Raw genomic sequence first — 6,558 nt, forward strand, 5'->3', positions numbered from 1 at the left:
GTATGCAGAGTAATATGGAGTTTAAACCAAAACTCGAAACTCAGAAAAAACAAGAAAACTATATGGAGCTAAATTGGGGTCATAAAGTGTATTCAAAAACATTGCTTTTAAAACTAGAAAATAAAACTAAATAGTATTTGAACTTAAGAAACAAACAAAAAAGGATTTCAGAAAAGAAATGTTTAAAACTGCTTTGTATATTCAAGTTTACTTGTTTGTTTTTTTATTTAAACTAGTGCCCCCCCAGTGTGACGGCTGGACTTTTATGACATGGGTTATAGAATGATGAGTAACAGCTCAGGTTCCTGAAAGAAATTTTCTCAGGTAGAAACTAGAAATGTCTTTAAAACAACCTCAGTATTCTGTTTAGGATATGAAATGACATGCATTGCTAGTTTTGCATTCATGGTTTCTGAATACAACACCTGGCAATATTTTGTTCAGGAGTCTAGGGAATCTGTCATCTAAGTCCCGCCTCCTCATGGAGGGACCAGCAGTCTCAAACTAAAAAAACAAATCTGAAACAGAAAAAATACGTTTCAAATCTTTTTATTTTTCCAGTTATATAAACAATATTTTTGACAAAACTTTATGATTCCAAATTAACCCCATAAAATTAAGACTAGAAATATTTAACCTCAAATCATGACAGAAAGTCACTCTTAAAGGGCATATTTGAATTGATATAGATAATTATATAATAATATAATATTTTTTTTAATATAATTTTTTTAATACCCTCAACAAAATTGTGAAATTAAGAACAATGCACTAGGAGGAACATCTAGTTAAGAAAAAAAAAAGTTTGACTTATTAATACAACATAATCAGAGAAAGAGAAAACTATAGGTTAGATGAAAAGTCCTGATGTGGTAAGTTCTCTCTGGCTAAATGAGAGAGCAGAGGCAAACATCTGCAAACATGTGAACACTCCCACCAGCAACAAGTTTCTGATGCTATTTATGGATCGCTCTGAACTCCACTTTCACTTAGTAATTAGGGATCCCTCCTGTTATCATAATAAACTGTTCTACATCAACAGGAGGGGAGCAGGAACAGCATACTGTATGTCTGTGTTGTCTGTGTTAATCGGCAAACCACAGCTAACCCAGAATGAACAACTGCTAACCAACCCTGGTTTTAATAAAGGAATCATAACCTGGTATTTTACATACTGTAGGTAAAAGTTTCAAATTGTGTTTAAATTCGAGTTCATTTAATTTGCAGCAGGAGAAAAAAAACAAAACAAATAGAGCTCTGTCTAACCTTTTTTTTATACCCAATTAGGGTACATAGGAGAATTTGGACTGTGTATGCATGTTTAGGTGGCTATAAGATTAGCAACTTTAGCAGTTAACCATGGTTGTTTTATCATAGTTTGACTATGTACAGGAAAATGCGATTCATACGTGACTTTTTCATGGCAGTCAGAACAGCCCAATTCCAATCCTTTTGAAAAAATATGAATTCTGCAACAAGGAAAAATATTTAGTACAAAATTGGAACTTGAATTTGTCAACTTTCAACATTTTTAAAGCTAGTATTACTAACATTTAATGTTTGATGTAATTTTTTATTTTTTTTTTCACTGAGAAAACTGGTTTCAAGTTACAATTTAAAACGGTATAAGTAATAAAATAAATACTTTAACTAGTATAAAAAGAATGATTTTCTATTAAATAATTTGTAGGAAAATATTAATTCTGGTAAATAAATCGGCTTAGGAAACAATCTGAAGAAAATTTCCAAATAATCACAACCAATATTAATATTTCAGAATAAAAGCATGCTGAGTGAATAATAATAATAATAATACATTTTATTTAAAAAGCCGCCTTTCTGGACACTCAAGGTCACTGTACAAAAGCATAAAAAGTGTCAGAAAAAATAAAAATAATAATTATAAAGACATTTAAAAAAAAATTTAAAATACAGAGGCTGTGACAGTGAAATTGATATTTTTAAAGAGAATAAGTAATCTTGAACAGATGGGTTTTGAGTTGCATTTTAAAATGGAGAATTGAGTCCGTATTTCGAAGTTGGGGTGGTGGAGAGTTCCAGTTATAACTGACCATAAGGCCAAGTGCATTATCATGTCAAATTTTATATTTCGCTTTAAGAGTATGCAGAAAATCAACCTAAAGTTTTAAATAAGTATTTGATTTCACTACCTTTTTTGTTGAATATTTGTTATACTAATGGTACTGTTGTTAGTGTTAACACGTATCCAGAATTATGGACAAAAAGCTGAATATCATCTGCATAACTGGTAATGAATCCAATGCTCTCTGATACATTGTGGCCACAGCTGCCCTAGAGCCAAACGTGGGTAGGGTACCCAAACATTTTACTTAAGTAAAAGTAAAAAGTAGTCTTTAAAGAAATTACTCAAGCAAGAGTAAAAAAGTATTTGGTAAAAAGGCTACTCAAGTACAGAGTGACCGATCTACTTACTACCCATGAACAGATGTAATAATCTTTGAGCTATAAAATGTATGAAATCAGTAGTTATTATACAATAGGTTAAATTACAGTAAACAGTTTACTGTATTTTACGTCAACCTCCAAATGACACTGCAGTGTAAGCAAACATTTAACCAATAAGCTTTAAGTAAGAAAGCGTGTCTCTCAATGGAGCATTTTTGTTTTTAAAAAGCTTGATTTTGGTAAGGGAATTCAGTCACAATGGATTGAGTAGCTAGAAACTTTACGCAAGTAAGAGTAGCAATACTTTATCATATATTTACTTAGGTAAAATTAAAAATGACTATGCTGTAAAACTACTCCTAAAAGTATTTTTGTTTTTACAAAAAGTTACCCAAGTATATGCATCTGAGTAAATGTAACTAGTTACTACCAACCTCTGCTAAGAGAAGAAAGGCAGGCACTACACTGGAAAAACGATCTAGAAATAAGTAAAAGTTTCTTAAATTAAGTGTATTTACACTTAATTTGAGTAGGTAAAGGAGATAGTTTGTGTAAATTGTCTTTTTCCATTGGCAAGATGTCACCTTTACTTCCTTAATCCAAGAACAAATGCACTTATTTAAAAAAAAAAAAACAACTTATCTAGATTTCAATTTTTTCCAGCGGCTCGTCTGAACACCATCAACGCTTCACCACAGCGAGTTAGGTCACAGTGACTGAGCTGGGATGCTAACCTGCAAACCTCAAGTTGCAGGAAAAACAGATTATATCACAACTCCTAATTTCAATGATGTTGTATTTTAACTGAAAACAGTTCCCAGATACGCTGTGTCTTTCTAAGAAACTCTGCCAACTGTTTATCATAAAACTAACACTTAAAAAATGTAGTTCAATTTAACTCTGCAAATTAATACCAACTGTTTGGAATAAGTAACTAATGCAAAGTTAAATTAGACTAAATTTAAGTGTTAAATTAGCTCCATACCATAAACTACGGAAGAGGATTAGGGCCACTAGAAAAAAAAAAAAAAGTTAACTGATTTTTTTAATTTTATTCCAGTATAGTATGGGAAAAAAGTCAGAATTCTGACTTTAATGTCAGAATTCTGACTTTAATCACAGAATTCTGATTTTTTTTTCTCAGAATTCTGACTTTTTTTCTCAGAATTCTGGCTTTTTTTATTGTCAGAATTCAGTCAGAATTCTGAGAAAAAAGTCAGAATTCTGACTTTAATCTCAGAATTCTGACTTTTTTCCCATGTTAAACTGAAATTTAAAAATCAGTTTACTTTTTTTTTTTTTCAGTGGCCCTAATCCTCTTCCGTATTAAACATAGAACACCAACACTGGAAATTAAAAAAAATATTGCTGTGATAAAACCTTGATTGACTTCAGTATAAATAAAATCACAGTTTGGGACAAAGTTTATTCCTATTTAACTATTTAACACATTAAACATTCCATTGGTTATATTGTTGGGAAACACTTTAGTCTCAGACTAAAAAAATCAACACCAGACATTTCTTTCAGATAAAAGGATCTCCTTTTCATACCTCTCTCCTGCTCACCATGTTGGACAACAAACAGCTGGTATTCCCTGTAGCCCTTTTCTTTTCTGGGAATCTGGGAATTCTAATGACCCAAGGAGGGTTTTCCTACATTCACCAGTAGCACAGTGGGACAGGGTGGGGATGTAAATATTTGCTATAAGTAAGAGAAAGGTATTCAGTTCTAATCGTGCTGCTGTGCAGTGGTGTCGTTCCCACAGCAGCCAGGGATAGAAAGGCGACAAAATAAAGATCCGCATGTGAACCAAATTAGCAAGCAGTGTGGTCTCCTGAGGAAACATTGCCTATCTACTGTAGAAAATCTCCTCCCGATCATCCGTGACAGCTCCATTGCATGTTAATGAGGCCTAGAGATAGATACGCCATGCAGGGCCTTCAGGCTGTCACATCGGCCTTTAATCACAATGCTGCTGCGTTTACACGTCACGCCACCGACCCAGCGTGGCGCTGGAGATTAAAAAACGCATCTTTGATGCATGATTAGGTCTCTCATTATCAGACTGAGTTTACGATGCGCGTTATGAGTAACTCGGCTGAGGATGTGTGAGGTTTGATGTGACAAAGATACAGTCTCATATTTCTACCCTATAATCAGGAAATGTATAATTGTTATCTCAATAAGCACAGTAAGTTGTTTCGGTGTGTAAAACGGGAAACTTCGGCTCTCGTTTTAACTCTGAATGATGACCTATTATCAACAAAATTACCTACTTGTGCAGACAAATAGAGAAAAGGTCTACGGCTGGGTTATTTTTAACCCATGTGCTTGTAATTTACTTCAGAGGCCTCCTAAATATAAAAGTCAGCCTGAAGTTGTTGCTCTACCTCTAAATCGTCACTTGTTTGTCACAAGTAACAGATGCATGAAACAAAAGGAGATCTCCATGTTGGGTTTGGTTTTTAGTCTTCATACATGGAGACCACCATAGGCTTCTAGTAGTAGCATCCTAGGTATTACTACTCGTACTTTAGTTAAGTTTATATTCTGTCCATTTTAAGTAATTTCACTTAATGAAAACAAGCTTGTTTTAAACAACTTAAAAAATCCCCAGAGACAGAAAAATCTTCTTTTTTCCTCTTCTAATGGATCATCAGTTTCCGTTTTTTTCCTTTTGCTTAGATTATAGATCTGGCTGCGTTTTTCAGTGTTTAGTCCTATTTTTCTCCTAGACATTGTAGTGGGCTCAGCTTTTACTGTGACTAACTGTACCGTATTTTATCTTTTGATATGAAAACTGTTTCAGAGCTGATCCAATCAACTTTTCTTTTTTTAGACAGAGCCTCCTGAGCAGCTAGTTTACCTTTTCAAACGTAGAAAGTATTTACAGATTAGTGCCTCTATGTTGTTTTCTATGTTTGCTTCTGTCTCCTTGAACCCTAGTCGACCTCAGCAGAAGGCCGATCACAGAAAGCCTGGTTCTGCTGGAGATTCTTAGTCTGTTATCCTCTCCACTGTCGCTAAATGCATGCTAGGAGTGAGGGATTGCTCTCCATTTTGCTTGACTGAAAACTTTGAGCCAATCTGAATGTATGATCTGATTGAATTCTCCCTGTAGACTAACTTGTTGTGAATTGGTGCTAGAGAAATAAACTGATATGTGCATATTTTAGGCCGTTTGCTATATGATCTTGTGAAGAAAAGTGAAGAAATCATGTTAATTGCCGAATAACCAAAAAGTCTAAACTATTTTTATTGGTTCCTCCCCTCTTGCGGTCGCTGAAAGTGGCGGATTAATCAAACACACAAAGCTCCTGTTTTATTAGATGAGGACTTATTGTTGACATTGACAGCCTGAACCAATCCATGGTCCAGCTTTAGATCGACGTCTGTCCCCTGTGGACCAAATATGAGCAATGAGGATTTCAGCACCATGTGTCTCAGTTTAAGCTGTCAACACAGACGAAGAGCTGCTTCTTCCTCTAAATCAGCCCCGATGTTAAATGCAGTTTGCAGTATGTTTGTTGCAAGGAAACAACTGAATTAGCTCTTCACTGCCTCTGTTTTCTTTTGAAGTGTCTCACCACACTACGCGCATAAACCCGTACGAGCAGCAGACCTCATAATTAAGCAGCCAAGACGCCCACAATGGTCCAATAAATGACAAGAGGACAGAAATGTGGGGATGTCTAAAATAAGGGAAAATAGACAGGTCCAGAGAAGTTGGTTTGATGCTGTCCTTTGTTTAAAGGAAGACTAATTCCCAGTTTACTATTACATTCTCTTAAAAACTGGATCATCTTCTCATCTGGGGACTGAAGCTCTAAATACAAAAGTTATATAAAAAAAGAGGCTGATAAAAAAATTACAGCGAACCACAATTGAATGTATTGTGTGTCTGGAACATAATTTCAAAGCAAGAATTAAGCAGAGCAGTAATTTAAATCACTAAAAGCTGTGAGGCATTTTAGTCTAAGTTTTTAAACAGCTGAGTCTCTAGATTAAGCTCTAAGATTAAGGCTGAAAAACAACCTTAAATAAAAAAAGAAAAAAAAAAAACACTGGAAAAATAAATGAGAAATACATCTGAACAGAACAGCAACTAGTTTTTTTTCTACAATCCTA

Source organism: Cyprinodon variegatus, unplaced genomic scaffold (genome assembly GCF_000732505.1).
Source record: "Cyprinodon variegatus isolate N-32 unplaced genomic scaffold, C_variegatus-1.0 Scaffold155, whole genome shotgun sequence".
NCBI lineage: Eukaryota > Metazoa > Chordata > Actinopteri > Cyprinodontiformes > Cyprinodontidae > Cyprinodon > Cyprinodon variegatus.